The 23,071-nt window shown below is 43.4% G+C and overlaps 4 pseudogenes; 1 reads left to right on the top strand and 3 right to left on the bottom strand.

Moving 5' to 3' along the window:
• Positions 1 to 1,836: 1,836 nt before the first annotated feature.
• Positions 1,837 to 11,437, top strand: LOC134633000 (polynucleotide 5'-hydroxyl-kinase NOL9-like; annotated as a pseudogene).
• A 5,307-nt stretch (positions 11,438 to 16,744) lies between these two features.
• Positions 16,745 to 16,863, bottom strand: LOC134633898 (5S ribosomal RNA; annotated as a pseudogene).
• Positions 16,864 to 17,793: 930 nt separating this feature from the next.
• On the bottom strand, positions 17,794 to 17,908 carry LOC134633899 (5S ribosomal RNA; annotated as a pseudogene).
• Positions 17,909 to 22,498: 4,590 nt separating this feature from the next.
• Positions 22,499 to 22,607, bottom strand: LOC134633890 (5S ribosomal RNA; annotated as a pseudogene).
• Positions 22,608 to 23,071: the final 464 nt, after the last annotated feature.

Raw genomic sequence — 23,071 nt, 5'->3', positions numbered from 1 at the left:
TGACTTATATATTACGTTTAACCTGAGTAGCGAAAGTCCGCGGTGATCTGAAAATGATGTGCCGGGAGTTGTGCCGTTCTCGGCGGCTTCAGTGACCCTCGAGCTCCCGGCTAGCTATCGAGCTGGTGGGTAACAGACGTCTCCGAAAACGTCGGCACACTTTTGCAAATATGCGATATCTTGATAGACCGAGCAGATATTTGATGTTTACACAGCTATTTATTGACACACACTCAGCCGTGACGTAATCGGTCTACAAACGCGGCCCCAGGAGGATGCGGCCCAGTCTGTGACATGTTGTGACACTGAGCTGAGTGTGTGTGTCAATAAATCAGCAGATAATTTTACACACAGCACTGTGCAAAAGTCTTGAACCAAACATTGAAGGGTTTCTTTGGACATTATCTGTTTTGTTTTTGTTGTTTTACCTCAGCTCAGTGTCACAACATGTCACAGACTAAATAGACCCTGTGCACGAGAAAATGCTAACTTCCTGGTTTGAGACCGGATGTAGGGTTGTACATTTCCGGTAGCTTTACTTTGCGGTCAATCGCTACTGCCAAGATATACTCCAAAATCATGTCCAAAACTCGAAAACGGAAAGATCGCCTTAAGTTACAAAGAGGAGAAGGTGGGAACACTCACCGCTGTTGTCATAAAAAATCTAATGATCAATTTTGACGTTTAAAGAGTTGTTTACATCACTCAACACAAGCAGAACTGCATTACAGAATCAGAAGACACATCGTCCACATTCAGAAGCACATCTCTGTATAGTGACTGGTCTTATGATTTAAACAGGCAAATGTTCAGCATTCAAACTACAGGTGAAGAATAGTCAAACCAGATGTTTCCCCATTATGTCGATATCAGCTAGTCAAGTACACACCTACACAGCATGTTAACAAACCGTGAAAAAAAGCCACACAAAAAATGAATGATTGCAGGTAAGGGTTTCTATACATTAGTATTTACGAGGGGTATGTTGTGACTTACCTTCAAAATTACAGTGGTCCCTCGCTATAACGCGGTTCACCTTTCACCTTGCTGTTTCGCAGATTTTTTTAGTGCAAGTTTGCATGTTTTGTTTTTTTTTTACATCACATTGTGTCCTGCGTCCTGATCGCTGCAGACGATCTCCTCCGTGACGTCTCTCCTGTACAGTACAGAATCGCCGCCTGGATCGCTAGCAGTGTGACTCTGAAGTGCAGTACTGTATGTCCACAAAACGTTTTGCACCGTCAAAAAATAAAATTGGCTAATTGATATCACCTATCGCTGGTTATTTTTAGAACATAAAACCCGTGATAAACGAGGGACCGCTGTTTACAGATACCGAGAAATATAACATTTGAATCCCTTTTCTCTTTTGAGAAAAAGAGAGGCGCTGGGGAAAAAATATCGACAAGTCGATGAACATCATTTACAGATATATTGGGTAAATGCCCAAGACATCTATAGAAATGTAAATCGCTACTTGATTCATTCATTTGCTTAACTTGTTTTGGACCGTAAACAGGGCGCGAATAGGACACCGGAAACAAAGCTCCCCACAGGAGTTTCCGCACCGGAAGTAGCATATGCTAACGTGACCATCCGCACTTGACGTCTGTTGGCGGCTCACACATGTAAGTATTAGCCTGTTAGCACCGTTGAATTAACAAGTGACCAGCTCTTTAGTGTCTCTTAAGATAATTATAAACATTACTTGTGCATGTTCCAGCCAAGGCACAGGGATTATAACTACAGCTTTGTGCCATCTGTTTTAAAGCAGTGTTTTCTTGGGAAGCAACAACGTTAGCTAGCAGCTAATGCTAGTTTTTCAGGTGGTGTTAGGTGAAGTTGGTCTTGATAACTTCAACCCAAGTTTAAAATTGAGGTTGCATTCTTGTCATACTGCGTGAAGGTGATTTTATTCATTGCTCTGTTCACATTTTGAGACATTAAATTATGGAAAACCGACATATTTGGCTTTAGTTTTCATTTATATTGAGCTGTGGCTGGAAAAGAAAGCTAGCTCTGGCTAACGGATATGTTAAAACAAGACTATAAACAGGATTATTAATCCAAGAGAAGATGTACTGTATTCATCCCAAACGTGGAGTAGTTCCTGTGTTACAGCAGCCGAAACAGTAAACACAATTTTTAAAAGAATAACGTAAACAAAGAGTAACCTTAGAGGAAGACATATGCTGATATTTCTTCTCCTGTGTTGATAAACTCACCGTTTGATTGCACTTTTCTGGGGCCTCCGTGGTTTGTTTCTCTGCTCTGCGTTTGATCGATTTCGCAACAGTTTCCATTCTTTATTCTTAAGTTGATGGAGTGCATCCTTTTCTTTGCAGGTTCACCTTTTCATTTTTCTTGTACCTGAATGACTGCTGACAATCATGAAAGTGAACAAACACGCAGAGGTAAAACATAAATCTCACAAGTGGAAAGATGCGAAGGGAAAACGGTGCAGACCTCCCGTCAGTTCCTCTAATGTACTCTAGCCCTGTGGTGATCAGCATGGTGAAGGAGCACCAGGAGTCTGTAAGGAAAAAACCATGTGTCAAGAGGGTGAAAAAAAGTGAAGTCTGTCTCTAACCGCAAGTATGGCTGGACAACTGAGGATAAGATAAGATAAGATGACCTTTATTAGTCCCACACGTGGGAAATTTGTTTTGTCACAGCAGGAAGTGGACAGTGCAAAAGTTATGAAGGACAATTAGAATAAAATAAAATAAGAATAAATACAGTACACAACTGTACAGAATAGAATAAAAATAGAATACTATATACAGTAGAATAAAATAGAATAAAATATACAATAGGATAAAAATAGAATACAAATGCTATATACAACAGAGTGAAAAATACAATGGTGCCAGAAAGATTATTGCACATTTGTGTTATTGCACATTTGTGGATGTGTGTGTATGATCAGTTAAAGTCTTTGTTGTGGAGTCTGACAGCAGTGGGGAGGAAAGACCTGCGAAATCTCTCCGTCCCACACCGTGGGTGCCGCAGTCTCCCACTGAAGGAGCTGCTCAGTGCTGTCACAGTCTCATGCATGGGGTGGGAGATGTTGTCCAGCAGGGATGACAGCTTAGCCACCATTCTCCTGTCATTCACAACCTCCACTGGGTCCAGAGGGCATCCTAGAACAGAGCTGGCCCTTCGGATCAGCCTGTTCAGTCTCTTCCTGTCCCCAGCAGAGATGCTGCCACCCCAGCAGACCACACCATAAAAGATGGCTGAGGCCACCACAGAGTCATAGAAGGTCTTCAGGAGTGGGCTCTCCACTCCAAACGACCTGAGTCTCCGCAGCAGGTACAGCCTGCTCTGCCCTTTCCTGTAGAGGGCGTCTGAGTTATGAGTCCAGTCCAGTTTGTTGTTCAGATGAACACCAAGGTACCTGTAGCTGTCCACAGTCTCAATGTCCATACCTTGGATGTTCAGTGGTTGCAGTGGAGGATGTTTGTGCCTGCGGAAGTCTACCACCAGCTCCTTGGTTTTACTGGCATTGATCTGGAGGTAGTTCAGCTGGCACCAGTCCACAAAGTCCTGAGTCAGTCCTCTGTACTCCTGTGGGGCCCCCGTACTGCAGACGACCCTGTCCGACACACAGCCCTGAGTCCTCACATACTGTGGTCGGTCGGTGAGGTAGTCCAAAATCCACGTAGTGAGGTGATGGTCCACTCCAGAGTTCTCCAGCTTGTCCTTCAGAACCGAGGGAAGAATAGTGTTGAAGGCACTGGAGAAATCAAAGAACATGATTCTCACAGTGCTCCCAGCGGTCTCCAGGTGAGCGAGGGAGCGATGTAGGAGGTGAATGACGGCATCATCCGCTCCAATGCCAGGCTGGTAGGCAAACTGAAGTGGGTCCAGTGATGAGCTCACAAGGCGCCGAAGCTGAGCCAGGACCAGCCGCTCCAGGGTCTTCATCAGGTGGGATGTCAGAGCCACCGGCCTGTAGCTGTTGAGGTCCTTGGGGCGTGAAGTCTTTGGCACTGGTACAACACAGGAGGTTTTCCAGAGCTGTGGGACTCTTCCCAGCCTCAGGCTCAGGTTGAAGAGGTGCTCCATCACACCACACAGTTGGTCCGCGCAGGACCTGACGACCCTCGAGCTGATGCCATCTGGACCCGCTGCCTTCTTGCCATTAATCCTCCTCAGTTCCCTCCTAACCTGGGTGGTTGAGAGAGACAGTCTGGAGCCTTGTGTTGATTGTGTATTGGATGCTGTTGTTGGGGGTGGGGAGGAGTGAGCAGGGTGAATAGAGGAGGTGTGAAGTGTCTGAGGTGTCAGAGGTGGAACAGCAGCAGTGGGGGTGGTTGAGTCTGCAGCCGATGTTGGAGACTGCCTCATGGCTGAATCAAATCTGTTGAAGAAATGATTCAGTTCATTTGCCCACCTCACATCCCTCCCAGGCAGAGAGTTCTGATGTTTGTGGCCCGAGATGGTTCTGAGGCCTCTCCAGACTTCACCAACGTTATTTTGCTGAAGCTGGTTCTCCATCTTCTGCCTGTAGCTATCCTTCCCATTCCTTATCAGTCCCCTCAACTCTCTCTGCACCCTTTCCGGAGAGGTAGATTGGAGGGAGAGGCTCTGCATCACTGTGCGCAGAGAGACGATCGGCAGAACCGCACAGTACTTGTCATGCAGAAGGATCAGGTATGCATCAGTTGATTTTTAGTTGGACATGTAGATGTTTAATCTGATGTCAATTAAGTTCCGTGATTTAAAATGTCTTACCTGCAGACGCTGTGTTTCCACGGAAAGTGCCTTCTGACCTGTCTTTATGGACGTGTAGAAGTTATGGGATTTACCATGGAAGAGGGTCAGCAGTCATATTCGCTTTTCTCCCCAGCGTCACATTGTCCACTGAGTATTAGAGGATTAGAAAGCATCAGAGCGTTGGAAAGTAGAAATGAGGCATCGCACATCCTCCAAAGGTATCTCCCCCACAAGGTGAGCAGCACACTTTTTCTTTTATGTTTGAAGTTAGGCATTTGTATTGGTTTTTCCAGTTAAAATATATCTCTAGGAAGTCTGATTGGTTAGAATTCATATCATATAGGCAAAAATACTTAGCTGGACCTAATTTCTCTTTGCGAATACTGGATTTCTTAAGCTTATAATTATATAATAATTATAATTTCTTTACCCCACCTGTTGCACTGCAATGCATGTTTGTCACTGTCTTAAGTGAAATGTAAACAATAGAAGATGAGCTAAAGGGTGTCCTGTGAAGCATTTCTAAAAAAAAAAAAAAAAGTGGTCATCAACTTTCTCTGTTAGCCCAGGCTTTCTGCTTCAGTTTCTGTGCACACTCACACTAAAAGAGGATGTTTACTCTTTGAGTGCTTAATGTTTGAGTCATAAATATGAGACAGCAGGTATAATGCATGTGCAGCTATAATGTTATAGCAGAGCTTCCTTTAGTGGTGTTGGTAATATACAACTCAAGGCTGCATTAATAAAACATCACTTTATTTTTACTTATATAACACCATAACACAACAACAGTCAACTCAAGGCCCTTTATATTGCAAGGTAAAGCCCCTACAATAAAGAGAGAAATCCTTAACAAGCAGATAACCCTCCCTATGAGCAAGCACTTGGTGACGGTGGAAAGGAAAACTCTTTTTTAAGAAGAAGAAATGGGCAGAATCAGGCTCAGCGAGGGGCAGCCATCTGCCATGACCGGTTGGTTAATAGGGGAAGAAGACCGTATATAAGACATGCTATGGAAGAGAGCCATAGATTAATAATAACTAATGATTAAATGCAAAGTGGTGTATAAAAACATGCCAACTACACTGTAAATAAATTGTAACAATTGTGACATGTACACATATGATTTTAAACAGAAACTGTGATGAATCTGAATTAATCTGAGCATCTTTTTCTACATTATTTTCTTTGAAAGGAAGTTTTAATAAAGAGATATGTATCATAAAACACAGAGACTGATATAGCTATATCAGTAAAATACTGAATATATAGTATTAGAATGTGTTTTTTCTGGCTTTAAATTGCTATGAATATGCATTTTGCAGCATCACGAAAGAAGCTGTTAAAAAGCATAACAACAAATTCATCCATCATCCTGCTGGAACCCATCGAGACACCTATGACACGGTTTCTTTCCAGTTTTCCAGATCTCAGCGAATTGTTCAACCTCCCCATGGTAAGGTGGCAGATATGTTCACACTTGGATATAATCAGCAAAGCAGACAAATTTCAACATAATTTACATGCAGATTAATGTTAAGTATGATCTGAAAGCTTCTCCTGCTTGTTTGCAGACTGAACTCATGTCAGCTGTTCTTGACACTCCACTCAACGGTTTGGGTATGATTCCTTTCAACAGCAACATTGAAGGGCTGAAAATGTCGAAGAGCTACAGACATGCTCTTAACACAGTAGTCAGTGTGTGCAAAGGTAACCCACTTTTAGATGTGCCAAATTATACACCAGTCACTTTTATGCTACAAGGCTAAATTTATACCCTTTATGTAACCCTTACACACACACACAGTACTGAATAAAGTTCATCGTATCATAATCATTTAAAATTCTTTGAGTTTTATTATTTAAAATGAAGTAAAATAAAAATGAGAACGAAATTATTGCTTTCCATTAAGAAAAGTACATATTAAATATTTAGCACAGGTTTAGAGACTCGTTTGGTCCTTAAGTGGCTGTCTGTTGTGCTTTTTGCTTTATTTTGTTTTTTGTTTGAGTATTTATTTCATAAAGTATCATGTTAGCTCTTCTAAAGAGTTTTAATTCTGGATGAATATTTTTTCTGTCATGTTTTGGGGTGGCTGTAGCTCAGGTAGTAAAGCAGATCACTTACTAACCAAGTATCCTTGGGCAAGATACTAACCCCATGTTTCTCTCTGATGCATCCATCAGAGTATGAATGTGTGTGAATGTTCAATAGGAAACACTTAGAAACAGTGTAGAAGAAAGTGCGTGTGGGACTGGGTGATGTTGTGCAAAGCGTAAGAGCCGCTCCATTTACTAGTTCAAAACAAGGAGGTTTAGTTATCAATGTTCCTAAAAGGGTTCATAGAAGAGCTTAACAGATACCAAATGTAACTTAACTGACTTCAGTAGAAAGTGTTTCACACTCTTGAGGGCTTTAACAGTAAATTGGTCAGTTGCAGAGAATTACCAGTCACAGTTATTGTGTTGGTTTAACAGTGATCAGTAGAAAAACAGAATATAATAGTCAGTGTAAGTTTTGCTCTTCACTCTTAGTAGGAGTGCTGCAGAATTGTTCTGTAACTGAATTGAACCACAGACGTTTATGTGATAAGAACATACCAAAACAAAATGCTCACTTTGGTTGCTTTCATGAAAACTTGACATGTTTTTCACTGACAGGAGACATAGATGGCTATCCTGGTGTGCGGGACCAAGAATGTTGGAAAGTCAACATTTATCCGCGTGCTCATTAACACCTTGCTGAATTAGTAAGTTTCTCACTAACTACAGTTTTTATAATGTCCTGTTCACTATGTCATTGGTCCTGCTCTGGTCCTCTCTCTATCCTCTTTATTGTAATGTTTGGTTTGCTTTGGTTCACATTTACACAAGGGTCTTTACAGCCTACAAACATCTCTGTGGGTCATTTAAAGTGGAGAATAACGATATGTTTTGTTTTCCTTCAGCACTGCTAGTGTCGAATATTTGGAAGGTGACCTCGGTCAAACAGAATTCACCCCTGCTGGTTGCCTGTCTCTCCTCACTGTCAGAGAACCCCTTTTAGGTATGTTTCAATCCTCATTATATGTTCAAAAAACATGTTTTTTTAAATTTAAAATACTATATTAAACATAGCGCGTTCACATCTTTACAACTGGGGCTAAATTATTAACAACAATGTGTTGGAAGAGCCATTCCTTGGTTACCTTAGATTAAAGATTGGAAACTGACACAGCCAGTCCACCTGTGTCTAGGAGTAAAAGTGTTAGCCTTTCAGCTTCTTTTAAACCTATGTAACATGTGAGAATCATGTGTGATTCAAAATGCAATGTCAAAATTGTTATTTTATGGTGGATTTTGTGTGGAATTATGCCTCTATAGTTCAATTCAATTCAGTTTTATTTATACAGTGCCAAATCAACATTTGCCTCAAGGTGCTTTATATTGTGAGGTATACCCTACAATAATACATACAGTGAAAAACCCAACAATCATATGATCCCCTGTGAGCAGGCACTTTGGCGACAATGTGGAAGGAAAAACTCCCTTTTAACAGGAAACCTCCAGCAGAACCAGGCTCTATAGTGTTTTCTTCATTTCTGACTCCTGCTTGATTAGTAAGAGTGGGTTAAAAGACTTATAATGATCTGCTTTGCAGGTCCTCCTTTCACACATCAGCAGACTCCAGACCACATGATCTACTACGGTCAGTCATCATGCGACTCATACCAATGCGACTCAGACCTGGATCGATATGTGGAATCTCTTAAGTCCTTATGGTGCAGAAGATCCCAGACCAGAGAGGCTCCGATTATTATCAACACCATGGGCTGGGTCAAAGGTCAGTGTGAGCTGCCTTCTGTGACATCAGTGAAATGGTAAATGGCCTGTATTTGTATAGCGCTTCACTAGTCCCTAAGGACCCCAAAGCGCTTTACATATCCAGTCATTCACCCATTCACACACTGGTAATGGCAAGCTACGTTGTAGCCACAGCCACCCTGGGGTGCACTGACAGAGGCGAGACTGCCGGACACTGGCACCACCGGGCCCCCTGACCACCACCAGTAGGCAACGGGTGAAGTGTCTTGCCCAAGGACACAACGACCGAGACTGTCCAAGCCGGGGCTCAAACCGGCAACCTTCCGATTACAACTCCCAACTCTTGAGCCACGATTGCCCCGATGAAACAATGTAGGGGAATTTAAATGCACTAATAATAAAAAATGTCTCTGAATGTGTTTCTGTTCACAGGATTTGGATTCCAGCTGCTGGTTGACATGATCCGCTTCTTCCCAGTTTCCCGGCAAATGGCTTTCAGACTCACCCACCCGCCCAGACCGCTCTGGATGAGTTTACAGAAAGCCACAGCCCCCAAGAATCTACAGTCACATTAGTATACAAGCAGAGTTTCAAGGAGTTGGGAGTCAAGGAACAGTGTAAGTACACCACTGCACCACCATTATTAATATACTGGTGTAAAAACATTATTCCAGACTCTTGGCTACATCTCATATCGCTGCATTTGACAGGAAACACCAGCGTAGTAATGAGCAGAGGGATCTATCTCTCCTGGCCTATCTGAGTCAGCTGCAGTGTCCAGACCCTGGACCAGTCAGACCTCTGCACAGCCTCACACCATACCAGGTACACAAGAAGCACATGACTCTCTGATCACAGTCTATACATATATGAATACAATTCATGACATTTAAATCAGGGAGAAATGGCTGTCTATGCTCCAGTTTTGGTTTAAACCTCCTTAACCTGCAAACTGTTGCTTTTAAAGATTTTTTTATATTTATTAAGCAACCACCTAACAATTTTCTTGCTAAACCCACAGGTTCCACACACAGCGATTGCGTTAGGTGTTACCCACGGCGACATGGTGCCCTCGCACATGTTTCATGCTTCCAGTGGTAGTCTGGTAGGACTCTGCTGCCTGGCAGAAAAAGTAGCAAGCAAGGGAGGTCCAGTCTTTCTTTCCCAGGCACCCATCAGCCCATGTGTGAGATTTGGTAAGTGTCCTTTCTGAGTTATTGTGCTGACTTTGGCTTGACTTCCTCATTGACTGAAACATTTTTATCAAATTAAAAATGTATGTTGCTGATATCTTTTTTAAAAAAGCTCAAGTTATTGTTACTGCCACAATAAACTGGTTTTTTTTTTCAGTTTATTAAAGCTCTCTTTCTTTAACTGTAGTAACTGGTCAGAAAAATAAGATTATATTTAAAAACATTTGCATAATCTACAAATGTTTTGTAGATTATGCAGTGAAGACTTTATTCCATAAACTTAAGTTTCAGCAGCAGATTCAATTCTTAAGATCGGGAATAAAGAAACACATTATTATATGTAATAGATAAGAGCACCCAAATCCATTTGACAGTTTTACAATTCTTGTACAGTTCTAAATTCACTCCGACTAATTTGAAGTTGGGGAGAATTAAAGAGTCGTTATGTCATTATATTTACTTGATACTGTCTTCCAGGGGTCCTCCGAGGTATTGACATGGCACGGGGTCTGTACTTCCTGCTGACACCTGTAGATCCGTCAGTTCTTCGCAAAGTCAACTGTCTCCTCTTGGGAGCAATTTCAATGCCTTCATGTATCCTCAAAACACAGGTTAGATCCTTTTTCATGTTTTTCATTTTGTTTTCATGTTATGAAAAATGTTTTCAGTTGCTGAAAAGTCACTTCAGACTGTTCTACTTTAAAGCCATGTTGTTATAATAGATGCAGTTAATAAGCATTGTGTTGTTGGAACATGCAGGCCCCCCCACCTTAAAACGATACCATCTGAAAGGGCTCATGTGTTGCTCAAAAACCTGTATGGACCTTGCAGCACTGGTGTTGCCTTTCCAGATGTGCAGGCTGTTTCATCTCTAGGCACAAGTGCACCTCTATAGCATTAGAGATGAAGGCTCTTTAAGGGAGCACTGATAACAACCCAGGTGGTACCTGAGGACTTGGCATTCATGTTTCCCCCCCTCCAAAAAAGCCAAAATTTGGTTCATCTGACTACAGAGCAGTTTTGCACTTTTGCATTAGTCCATTTTAAATGAGAGAAGATGGTGACATTGATCGATCATGTTCACATATGGCTTCTTCTTTGCATAATGGAGCTTTAACCTGGATGGCACAGTGAACTGTGTTCACATACAGTGATTCCTAGAAGTGTCCAAGCCCACGTAGTGATTGCCTTGACAGAATTCTGTCTTCCTTTTTTATTTAATGCACTGCTCCCTGAGGGCCCGACTATCACAGGCATGTAGATGATGAGATGTTCTACGTCTTTACAGTTTTGCTCCAGCTGTTTCTTTTTAGTGTTACTTACTTTTCCAGACTTTTGTTCATTCGTCCCAGTTTCTTTTGAGATCTGTTGCTGCCATTAAATTTAAAAATCAGATTTAAAAAACAGTTTTTCATCAAATAGTAAAATGTATCAGTTTAAACGTTTGATATGTTTTTCTTTGATTTGTTGTGAATAAAATCAGTTGCATTCTGTTTTTATTTACATTTATTTACATTCAGAGTTCCAAAGTTCTCAGATCTGGAGTTGTGTATAACTATATTCTATTGTGACCTGTAGTGTCTTTGTTTCTATTTCAGCCGGGCATTGACGGGGAGATGCCCTATATTACTACAGACTACAGTTTTGATCTCACTGGAGCAGGAAAGCTGCGAGTCTTCAAGGGAATGACGAGGCCCAGTCAAGTGGGCATGCAGTGACATTTCTGCAGCATTTTATTGCCCTTTACATTTCCCCATCAGTCAGCGTTCTATGTGGGATGAAAATAAAGAGCTTGTTGTTTCTAGATGTTTGGCTTTTTCCCCTCAAGGGGGCAGCAGACAATTATGTTGCCACTTTGTTTTGAACAGCAGAAGAACTCTAGCCTGTAATAAGATTGTAATTCTCTTAAACTATAATGTTTCGTAATGAATTTACGTTGCAAATTAAGATTAAGGAAGAAGATCGCTGGACCGAGATGCTGCTGCACGAAGACTGACCTTTATCTGATCTCGGTGGAAGAACTGAAAGACTGTAAGGACTCAGCCGTAAACAACCGGTCACGCAGTGGAGAATTGCTCATTTGTTAAGTGGGCTGTTTTAACATCCCCTTTCTACCCCCTCGCTCGTCTTTGTTCACCGTTGCCCGCCTCTTTATTTGAGGGTGGGAGCGCACAAACGCAGCGCAGCTACATTTTGGCAGAGTCATTGTTTCGGCTTTGTCACGTCAGATGTTTTCCTCTAGACCTCATGCAACCCAGAGCCCACTGTAGATGTGCCACTAGGCAGTCTACATGAAACTGTAGGGATATATTTCAGTTCAGAGTACATTTAAATGCTTCAAGTCTCAGCTGTAGTGCACATGCTACTCATCTCAAAAAACAAATAAACCAGAAATGTGATTTAAGATAACATAGATGCAATCCCCTATTTCAGTTCTAATTAAGTTACTAGTTAATAAAGTTACAGGTAACATGATAGTGCTAACCCATAACCCCGAACTCTAATACTGTAAATGATGAGTGATTTAAGTTAACACTAAATGTTAAACAGTGTCTCCTGAGCATTTATAATCAGGTTTGACTCTGGCTGCACTGACTTTTGAAGATGCAAATTTAGCATGATGGCTGATGGTGCTGTGTAAGCTTCTACTTACCTTCTACACTGTGTTTAACACACATGTCAGAATAGCAAAGAGGAGCACTGTTGCTTCATCCTTAATATTTTAGAGGAGAACTGGATTGCAAATCAAAAGGTCCTTAATAGCTTTTTGTCCTCCCCGACCCTCAAAGCCAAACTTCAGCCATTTCTGTATACCTTCCATCAGGGGTGTCCAAAATCCGGCCCCCGCGGTCCATTTTTAATTGGCCCTCAAGTAATTTTATAAATAGAATAGAATATGGCCCGCACTTCAACTTTTGCTTGAGTGTATTGCACTTCTTAGTTTTAACACCAGGGGGAGCTACTGTTGATCAAGGCAGTTGCTCCACCAAAAAGGACAATCACAGAAGAAATTTACCCCAAGTTACCAAACATGGCAGAAGCAAAGAAGCGAAAGGTAGAAAGTGAGTGCAGAAAATTTCAGACACGGTGGGAGAGTGAATATTTCTTCAAAGAATTAAAGGGGAAGTGTGTCTGTTTGATCTGCACTGAAACTGTGGCAGTTATGAAAGAGTATAATGTACGACGTCGTTATGAAACCAAACATCAGGCGAGAGCAGAAATGAAAGCAAAGGGTAGCTCTCCTGCAGGGTTATGGGCTCAAAATGTGGTCATAAATATTTTGTACTTGTAAATCAGTTTTGTATGTGTAAAAAGAATTTGTGTGTGCGTAAAAAAGATTTGTATGTGTAAAAAAGATTTGTATGTGTAAAAAAAGATTTGTGTGTGCGTAAAAAAGATTTGTATGTGTAAAAAAGATTTGTGTGTGCGTAAAAAAGATTTGTATGTGTAAAAAAGATTTGTGTGTGTGTAAAAAAGATTTGTATGTGTAAAAAAGATTTGTGTGTGTGTAAAAAAGATTTGTGTGTGCGTAAAAAAGATTTGTGTGTGCGTAAAAAAGATTTGTATGTGTAAAAAAGATTTGTGTGTGGACTTAGCCAAAAAAACCCTGCAAGTTACAAGTACGGATTTTGACCCTATTTTTCTTCCTTTCATTTGATTGGTCAATGTCATGTCAATCACAAATGTAACAATCCAATCAGAGAACAGATGGGTTTGGCTGTCGGAGGGGCACTTTTTTTGAACTGCAGGTCTTTGAAGGGAATAAATGCCCTTTTACATGCCAACCCAGCGTTTTCCTTCATCACCAGGAAGGAAAACAGTCTGTGGTCGTCTGAGTTTGGTGATTTTTGTGTCACAGGTCTACGTGCTTAATACAGGCTTCCACAGCCTTTTCAACAGCGCTGCGGACCGCGGGGGGGGGGAGGCAGTGTTTTGGAAATGACAGTCTCCATTACAAAGCTTTCTTCCTTATGAATTAGCATACATGTTTTTATTGAACATTTGAAGAACTAGCAAAAAAACCCGAAACTCTTGTAGAGGACATAAAGTCAGAGATAGAAACGACAAGGAGCAGGTGCAGCTAGTACAGGTAGAGCTGCTGCAAAAACCCACAGAGCCCAGCAGCCAGCGCAACAAATTCTGGATCCTTTGCTTTTAGTTAGCATTAGCAGCACATCCTGTGTCCGATGTGAAAGGACTTTTATGCTGCGCACTGTGACTCACAGCAATGGTCCCGGGTCAGCCCTGACTTTGTGTTAATCTAATCCTAAAGTAATAATGGTATTTCTAACCACTGACATACCACAACTTTATCCTTTCAACAGCTACTGAAAGTTAGCGGACCTAGCTGCTATCGGATATTTATATAGAGATCCTCTAGCTTCAAACTGTATTACCCTTCAAGGACCTGCAGTTCAAAAAAGTGCCCCTCCGACAGGCAAACCCATCTGTCCTCTGATTGGATTGTTACATTTGTGATTGACATGACATTGACCAATCAGATGAAAGGAAGAAAAACAGGGTCAAAATCCGTACTTGTAACTTGCAGGGGTTTTTTGGCTAAGTCCACACACAAATCTTTTTTACACACATACAAATCTTTTTTACGCACACACAAATCTTTTTTACACATACAAATCTTTTTTACACATACAAATCTTTTTTACACACACACAAATCTTTTTTACGCACACACAAATCTTTTTTACACATACAAATCTTTTTTACGCACACACAAATCTTTTTTACACATACAAATCTTTTTTACACATACAAATCTTTTTTACGCACACACAAATTCTTTTTACACATACAAAACTGATTTACAAGTACAAAATATTTATGACCACATTTTGAGCCCATACAGGGTCAGCAACAGTATTTATTTCGTGCTCTAAAAGTCCAGGAAAAGGCTAAAATAGCAGCTATGAGGTCGCCCAACTCATCGCAAGACATGGCGAGCCTTTTTCAGATGGAGACCTCATAAAACACGGCCTCGTTAAAGTCACCGAAATAATGTGCCCGGAAACAGTGCAGGACTTCAACAACGTCAGCATGTCCAGAAATACAGTTGTGCCACGCATTGAAGACTCGTCAGCCAACATTAAACTGCAACTGTCTGATAAAGCTGTGCTTTTGATTTTTACTCCATCGCATGCGATGAGAGCACCGATGCCACAGTCGCCGCACAGCTGCTAATTTTTTTTGCGGGTAGTGGACGAGAGCACGAGCACTTTAGGTGTGTAAAAATATATTCCACAGTACCCGTGTGTTAATGTGCAGGTACACATGCTTCAAATATCAATAATGCGCATCAATTCTGTCACTACCCTGCTTTTGCGCACCACTTTCTTATATGCGTTTTTCTTGTTAACACACAGAGTACACACCGCTGTGCACAGCGCACGTACACGCAAAGTCAGCTGATCTCATCTGATGCAGATTTGCTCCTTGATCAAGTGACATTTGTCCGGATTTTTGGCACGAGTGGCGTACGATCAGCACCGCAGCCGGATGGCCCGATTTACATACCCAGCGCAGCTGATACTCACCAGAATAATTCACTAAAATTATATGCACTCCTGTTATTAAGTCCAGTTCAGTCTTTTAATGTTGATAACCGTTTCAAACGAACGTTAATAGGTGTGTTGCTAAGCCTAAGAACTTAAATAACAAGCTTGAAATGTACCCGTCCCATCTTTATTGTTTTTCTCTGTGCTGTAAATCTTCTGTCCAAGAAGAAATCTGCTGCTGTTCTGAGAATGAGCTACCAAAGCTTTTTCTGAATAAATCAATAAAGATCCATTTATGTAAAGCTGTGATGAAGGCAGTTTTGTCTTTAATTATATTCAACAATATAACACATTTGACCACTTTTAAATGATTTTTCTAACTTTAATACGCTACAGTTAAGGTTATATACCTAATTTCTAGTGAGTGGCCCAGCCCCTCCTATATTTTTATGTATGTGGCCCTCAGTGAAAAAAGTTTGGACACCCCTGCCTTCCATGGTTAGACTTTGTTTCTCTGATGTTGCTCTGATGACTTTTTTGATGGCGTATTTGTTGCTGAAGACAGCCAAGTGTCTGCATTTGTTGACACTTTACAGAAGGCAGTAAAAAATGCAAGTTTAGTTGATTTTGTTCTTGTTTTTGGTTAATTTGACATAATAGTTTTTACTATAGTAACCAAATGACTGTCTTCTGCAAAATGACTACTGTTAAATTAGAGTAAATGGAAAATCTGGTCATTTACTTTATAATTCCTTGATATTTTGCACAGGCACCCTCCTTCTCTGGATCAAAAGCAGTCCAATGACATGGAAAAGCTTAAAGCACCTGGTAATCCCAGGAAGTCTCCCATCCAAGTACTAACCAAAACCAAGCCTGCTTAGCTTCCGAGATCAGACGAGCTCAGGGTGGTAGGGCCGCACAAAGTGTCGATTTATGGAATCAAGTGGTGAGGTGGGCAGTAATTGAAGTTACGAACACAACCCTGAAATTTAAATACATTGTTAATGGTAACTGCATGCTTGACTAATACCCTACACCAAGGACTCAATTTAGCACTTAGCCAGCAGCACAGGCCCTGGTGGGGTGTAGATGACCTCAGCGAGAAGCACAGGTCCTCATCCAGCAGCACAGGCCCTGGTGTGATTAACATGGCCTCAACCAGCAACACAGGCCCTGGTGTGGTGTAGTTGGCAAAAGCCCGGAGCACAGGCCCTGGTGGGGTGTAGATGGCCTCAGCCAATGCCACAGCTCCTGGTGTGGTGTAGGTGGCCAAAGCCAGAAGCACATGCCGTGGTGTGTTGTAGTTGGCCTCAGGCAGCAGCACAGGCGCTCGTGGGGTGTAGATGGCCTCATCCTACAAGTCAGGCCCTGGTGTGGTGTAGCTGGCCTCAGCCGGAAGCACAGGTCCTCAGCCAGAAGCACACGCCCTGGTGTAATTTAGATGACCTATGTTAGCAGCACAGGCACCCTCCTTCTCTGGATCAAAGGCAGTCCAATGACATGAAAAGGAAAAGCTTACAGCACCTTGTATTCCCAGGAAGTCTCCCATCCAAGTACTAACCAAGCCCAAGCCTGCTTAGCTTCCGAGATCAGACGAGATTGGGCATGCTCAGGGTGGTATGGCCGTAAGGAGCAGGCCCCAGCACAAAGTGTCAATTTATGGAATCAAGTGGTGAGGTGGGCAGTACTTGAAATTACGAACACAACCCTCCAATTTAAGTACATTGTTAATGGTAACTGCATGCTTGACTAATACCCTACACCAAGGACTCAATTTAGGACTTAGCCAGCAGCACAGGTGCTGGTGGGGTGTAGATGGCATCAGCGAGAAGCACAGGTCCTCATCCAGCAGCACAGGTCCTGGTGTGGTGTAGTTGGCCAAAGCCAGGAGCACAGGCCCTGGTGGGGTGTAGATGGCCTCAGCCAAAGCCACAGGCCCTGGTGTGGTGTAGTTGGCCAAAGCCAGGAGCACAGGCCCTGGTGGGGTGTAGATGGCCTCAGCCAGAAGCACATGCCCTGGTGTGTTGTAGGTGGCCAAAGCCAGAAGCACATGCCGTGGTGTGTTGTAGATGGCTTCAGCCAGCAGCACAGGCCCTCGTGGGGTGTAGATGGCCTCATCCTGCAAGTCAGGCACTGGTGGGGTGTAGATGGCCTCAGCCAGAAGCACAGGTCCTCATCCAGCAGCACAGGCCCTGGTGTGATTAACATGGAATCAACCAGCAACACAGGCCCTGGTGTGGTGTAGTTGGCAAAAGCCAGGAGCACAGGCCCTGGTGGGGTGTAGATGGTCTCAGCCAGAAGCACATGCCCTGGTGTGTTGTAGGTGGCCAAAGCCAGGAGCACATGCCGTGGTGTGTTGTAGATGGCCTCAGCCAGCAGCACAGGCCCTCGTGGGGTGTAGATGGCCTCATCCTGCAAGTCAGGCCCTGGTGTGGCCTCAGTCGGAAACACAGGTCCTCAGCCAGAAGCACACGCCCTGGTGTAATTTAGATGACCTATGTTAGCAGCACAGGCACCCTCCTTCTCTGGATCAAAAGCAGTTCAATGACATGAAAAGGAAAAGCTTACAGCACCTGGTATTCCCAGGAAGTCTCCCATCCAAGTACAAAGCCCAAGCCTGCTTAGCTTCCGAGATCAGACGAGATCAGGCGTGCTCAGGGTGGTATGGCCGTAAGCAGCATGCCCCAGCACAAAGTGTCAATTTATGGAATCAAGTGGTGAGGTGGGCAGTACTTGAAGTTACGAACACAACCCTCCAATTTAAGTACATTGTTAATGGTAACTGCATGCTTGATATCTTCCCTAATCTGGGCGTGTAGGGCTTAGATGGCGCCGGTGTACGTGGCTGCTCGTCTGTCGCTGTCAGTTTTGTTTGTTTTTATATTGCTCCTGTCGTGTGTCACCCAAGAAATCGGGTCATTACTGGTGTACTATCGCCAATCGCTTCTGAACCTCCGAAGTTCTGGACAAAATACAGCTCCATTTTCTAACGGAGGTCAGAATTCATGGTGTCCACTGCTGTCACATATCCCAACTTGCCTATGCCGTGCAGTCATGCTACCTCCCCGGCGAAGACGTCGGGGTAGGCGCAGTGGTCGGCTGGTTAAACTCAAGATCTCTTTAGCGCACCATCCCACTACCGTCAAAGGAATACAGAGATTATTTCCTGGAGTTTTTGTGCACCGACGTTTCCTGGACCCCGTGGATCCCTGCCTCATCCCCATGGTCTGCCAGGATGACGCGCCGCTCCTCCGTGACCCCTGTCCTCCTCGGCTCAACGTGCACCGGGCGACCCTCCGCAATCTGAGGCCGCTGTGTCGGACTCCCTGTGCCGCTGAGGCTTATACCTCATCCCCGGCTCCTGTCAGGATTGGGCTGGTAAACGCCAGATCGCTGGTGAACAAATCTTTTATTCTGAATGAGTCATTCATCTCCTGGAAACTAGACCTCATGTGTGTCACGGAGACTTGGCTTAATACTGGTGAGTCCAGTACTTTATCTGAACTTTTACCAGCGGGTTGTTCCTATTTTAACACACCAAGGACATCAGGGAGAGGAGGAGGTACGGCGGTTGTTTTTAAAAAAGCATTTTAAATGTAAACAGTGTGTTTTACAGCCCTCGTTTTCCAGCTTTGAGCTCACGTGTTTTGAAGTTAATCGCTCTAACTCGGTGCTCTTTGCTGTTATTTATCGTCCCCCTAAATACAATAAGAATTTCATAAATGACTTTTCAGAATTTCTAGCTGGGATTATGCCCAACTACGATCATGTTCTTATTGTGGGAGATTTTAATATCCATGTCTGTTGCCCTGATAAACCTCTGGTGAAGGAGTTTTTAAGCCTCATTGACTCTTTTAATCTGGTCCAGTCCGTATCTGGTCCCACACATGAACACGGACACACACTAGACCTGGTCTTGTCACACAGTCTACCTGTGTCTAATGCGGAAGTGACTGACACTGTTTTCTCTGACCATATGGCTGTATTATTTGATGCTGTGTTTTCACGCACTACAGTTCAAACCAGCGCTCCTGTTCGCCGCTGTCGGATTATTAACCCTTTCACTGCTGCCCAGTTCTCAACTGCTTTTAACCAGCTGTCTATCCCCACCGATCGTACTCCCTTGGACACAGAGAACCTCAGCTCCTGGTTTCAATATTCTTGCCTTACTATTCTGGACTCTGTGGCACCATTAAAAACCAGGAAGCTCAAGGCTAAAACTGATCCTTGGTTTAATGATGCCACTCGGGCTGTGAAGAGGGAGTGTCGTAGAGCTGAACGCAGATGGAAGAGGGACAAACTGCAGGTGTCTCTTCAAATCCTGAAGGACTGCTGGCGCCTCTATCAGGATACAGTCAAAGAGGCTAAAAGAAAATACTTCTCTAAGATCATTTCCTCCAACAGTCACAATCCACGTGTGTTATTTAAATCTATTGACTCAGTCTTAAATGCTCCACAAAGTGGCTGTTTGGAGGCCTCTCATAAACTGTCTAATGATTTTATGTGTTTTTTCATTGAGAAGGTTGCAACCACATTTCTTCCCCTGAGTCTGACCCCTCTGTCTTGATCCCTTGCTCTGCTGTTTTTAACCAGTTTGAGCCTGTCTCTTTCTTATTTAGAGGATGTGGTCGGCCACCTGAGGCCCTCTGGTTCCCCAAATGATCCTGTCCCACCACAATTTTTTAAGGAGATTTTTCCTAGCATAGGCCAGGCTGTTCTTACTGTTATAATCAGCAGTTTAATATCTGGTGTAGTCCCTGCTAATTTTAAGCATGCGGTAGTACAACCCTTGCTTAAGAAACCTGCCCTGGACCACACTGTATTGGCTAACTATAGACCTATCTCCAAGTTGTCCTTTATGTCTAAAATCTTAGAGAAAATTGTACATTGCCAATTGATGAATTTTTAAAATGAGAATGGTATCCTGGAGGTCTTTCAATCAGGTTTTAAAAACTTTCATAGCACGGAGTCAGCACTCTTAAAGGTTTTTAATGATATCCTCCTTACCTGTGACTCTGGTAATCATGTTGTTCTTGTGCTCCTTGACCTAACAGCTGCCTTTGACACTGTAGACCACATTTTGCTATCTCGCTTGCACCATCTTGCAGGCATTCGTGGTACTGCTTTGAAATGGTTTAGGTCTTATCTTTGTGACAGAACTTTTAGTGTTAACTTTTTAGGGTATGAGTCTTCCTCTGCCACTTTTCAGTCTGGGGTCCCGCAGGGCTCAATTTTAGGGCCTCTGCTTTTTTCATTATATTTACAGCCCCTGGGAACCATCCTCAGAAGGCATGGAATATCCTTCCACTGCTATGCTGACGACTGTCAGATTTATCTGCCTCTGAAGCAGAAAGAGGCCTTCTCTATTAAGCCACTTCTAGCATGTCTAGAAGACATAAAATCTTGGATGTCCCTAAACTTTCTAAGGTGTAATTCAAGCAAAACTGAGGTGATTCTGTTTGGTCCTAGTGGACCTTGTGAACCCTCTGCTATTGATTTGGGACCCCTGGCAGAGTATTTTAAATCTGTTGTTACAAACCTGGGTTTTAAGATGGACAGTGATTTTAAATTAGACAGTCAAATTAGGGCTACTGTCAAGTCTAGTTTTTATCATTTAAGGCGCTTGGCAAAGATAAGACCTATTTTATCCAGGCCGCATCTTGAAACGGTAATCCATGCTTTTATTTCATGTCGTCTAGATTACTGTAATGCACTGTATTGTGGAGTTAGTCAGCATCTTCTCTCTCGTCTGCAGCTGGTCCAGAATTCTGCTGCACGACTTTTAACCAGAACTTGTAAAAGAGAGCACATAACTCCCATCCTGGCTTCACTCCATTGGCTGCCTGTATATCTTAGAGTTCATTTTAAAATCCTCATGTTTGTGTTTAAATGTTTAAACGGTCTTGCCCCAACTTACCTCTCTGAGCTTCTGCATCCTTACTCACCCCCCATGTCTCTCAGGTCAGCTGACAAGCTGCTCCTGGAGGTACCCAGGTCCAAGAGGAAGCTCAGAGGGGACAGGGCCTTCTCTATTGCTGCTCCTAATCTGTGGAACAATCTTTCCCAGCACATTAGAGAGGCCCCTTCACTGTCCACTTTTAAAACACGTCTTAAAACCCATTTTTACTCCTTGGCATATGACACAGTCTGACCCTGATTTTATTGATTTTATTGTCTTGATCTAATGTTCTGATTTTATTGTTTTAAATGTAATTCTCATCATCATTTTTATACTGTTTTATTATTGGTTTTGCTATTTGTGCTAATTTTATTTATTTTCATGTCATTTTAATAATCATTTTTATATATATATATTTTATTTATTTTATATTATTATTTTTCTTATTTTTTTTTTTAACATGCTCAATGTATTATTTTTTGCATGTCAAGTGTACAGCACTTTGTGTTCAGCTGGGGGCTGATCTGAAAGTGCTATATAAATAAATTGCTTGCTTGCTTGCTTGCTAATACCCTACACCAAGGACTCAATTTAGCACTTAGCCAGCAGCACAGGCCCTCGTGGGGTGTAGATGGCCTCAGCCAGAAGCACAGGTCCTCATGCAGCAGCACAGGCCCTGGTGTGGTGTAGTTGGCAAAAGCCAGGAGCACAGGCCCTGGTGGGGTGTAGATGTCCTCAGCCAAAGCCACAGGTCCTGGTGTGGTGTAGTTGGCCAAAGCCAGGAGCACAGGCCCTGGTGGGGTGTAGATGGCCTCAGCCAGAAGCACATGCCCTGGTGTGTTGTAGGTGGCCAAAGCCAGGAGAACAGGCTGTGGTGTGTTGTAGATGGCCTCAGCCAGCAGCACAGGCCCTTGTGGGGTGTAGATGGCCTCAGCCTGCAACTCAGTTCCTGGTGTGTTGGAGATGGCCTCAGCCGGAAACACAGGTCCTCAGCCAGAATCATACGCCCTTTTGTGATTAACATGGCCTCAACCAGCAACACAGGCCCTGGTGTGGTGTAGATGGCCTCAGCCAGAAGCACAGGTCCTCATCCCGAAGCACAGGATATGGTGTGATTAACATGGCCTGAACAAGCAACACAGGCCCTGGTGGGGTGCAGATGGCCTCAGCCAGCAGCACAGGGCCTCGTGGGGTGTAGATGGCCTCATCCTGCAAGTCAGGCCCTGATGTGGTGTAGCTGGCCTCAGCCGGAAGCACAGGTCCTCAGCCAGAAGCAAACGCCCTGGTGAAATTTAGATGACCTATGTTTGCAGCACAGGCACCCTCCTTCTCTGGATCAAAAGCAGTTCAATGACATGAAAAGGAAAAGCTTACAGCACCTGGTATTCCCAGAAAGTCTCCCATCCAAGTACTAACCAAGCCCAAGCCTGCTTAGTTTCCGAGATCAGACGTGCTCAGCGTGGTATGGCCGTAAGCAGCAGACCCCAGCACAAAGTGTCAATTTATGGAATCAAGTGGTGAGGTGGGCAGTACTTGAAGTTACGAACACAACCCTGAAATTTAAATACATTGTTAATGGTAACTGCATGCTTGACTAATACCCTACACCAAGGACTCAATTTAGGACTTAGCCAGCAGCACAGGCCCTGGAGGGGTGTAGATGGCCTCAGCCAGAAGCACATGCCCTGGTGTGTTGTAGGTGGCCAAAGCCAGAAGCACATTTGTTTTGTGTTGTCGGTGGCCAAAGCCAGAAGCACATGCCGTGGTGTGTTGTAGATGGCCTCAGCCAGCAGCACAGGCCCTGGTGGGGTGTAGATGGCCTCAGCCAAAGCCACAACTCCTGGTGTGGTGTACTTGGCCTCAGCCAGAGCCACAGGTACTGGGGTGGTGTACTTGGCCTCAGCCAGCAACACAGGACGTGGTGTCGTGTAGGCGGCCAA

Source organism: Pelmatolapia mariae, linkage group LG8 (genome assembly GCF_036321145.2).
Source record: "Pelmatolapia mariae isolate MD_Pm_ZW linkage group LG8, Pm_UMD_F_2, whole genome shotgun sequence".
Classification (NCBI taxonomy): domain Eukaryota; kingdom Metazoa; phylum Chordata; class Actinopteri; order Cichliformes; family Cichlidae; genus Pelmatolapia; species Pelmatolapia mariae.
The sequence above is the reverse complement of the archived record's forward strand: the minus strand, read 5'-3'. Positions and strand labels throughout refer to the sequence as shown.